Consider the following 990-nt stretch of genomic DNA (forward strand, 5'->3'; position numbering starts at 1 on the left):
GGCCCAGGACCTCCACATCTGGCTTCTTCCCCTGCGGGATCATCTGAAACCAGCCACCTGGACAGTTGATGAAACTGAGGAATATTTCTGTCTGTCATAAAGCCCTTTTCTGGGGAAAAACTCATTCTGATTGGCTGGATCTGGCTCCCCAGTGGGTGGAGCTGGCTCCAAAGTGGGTGGGCCTATGCCCTCCCAGGCCCACCCATGGTTGTGCCCCTGCCCAGTCATGTGAAATTGATAGATTAGGGCCTAATAAATACATTTTAATTGACTGATTTCATTACATGAACTGTAACTCAGTAAACTCTTAGAAATTGTTTCATGTTACGTTTTATATTTTTGTCAGTTAGAAAATATAAAGTTTAGTTAGAAAATGTGATCATCTATTTCATACGCATCATGCTGCCTTGTTGACAACATGAGAGAGCAGCGAAGATTACTGTTTTGTATTTTTGAGTAGGGCGCTCCTTCCTCACACCGCTTTTCCCCCGTTCACATCACGGGCCACAGCCCGGGAACACCGGGGGATTTAACTTCATAATGGAAGTACCACGTTGATCTGCAACAGAAGAACTCTCTAGAACTGCTGATGTAGTACTGTCCCTGGCATCAGATAGTCTAGAAATCAGCTTGTGTCACTTTTATCCGTTTCGCAGTGTAATTGTACACAGTATTAAATGACATTGTATTTTGTATTAGATTGACTGTACTGAGAACTGTGGTGAATTGGTGGATGTTTGTGGACTATATATATACTGTATATATATATTTTAAATAGGGTTCCGTTTAGGACTGTACTTTATATTACGCATAGTTTGGATTATTATAATAATATTGTATTACAGTGCTCTAGAGACACTATTAACTGAAGATTAGTAAATAACAGTTATTTTAAAGTTTCCTCTCTCTCTGTCTCTGTCTCTGTCTCTCTCTCTCTGTCTCTCTCTTTCTTTCTCCTCTCTCTCTCTCTCTCTGACTCTCTCTCTCTCT

The sequence above is a fragment of the Salvelinus sp. IW2-2015 genome, unplaced genomic scaffold (assembly GCF_002910315.2).
Source record: "Salvelinus sp. IW2-2015 unplaced genomic scaffold, ASM291031v2 Un_scaffold4451, whole genome shotgun sequence".
In the NCBI taxonomy this organism is placed as follows: Eukaryota; Metazoa; Chordata; class Actinopteri; order Salmoniformes; family Salmonidae; genus Salvelinus; species Salvelinus sp. IW2-2015.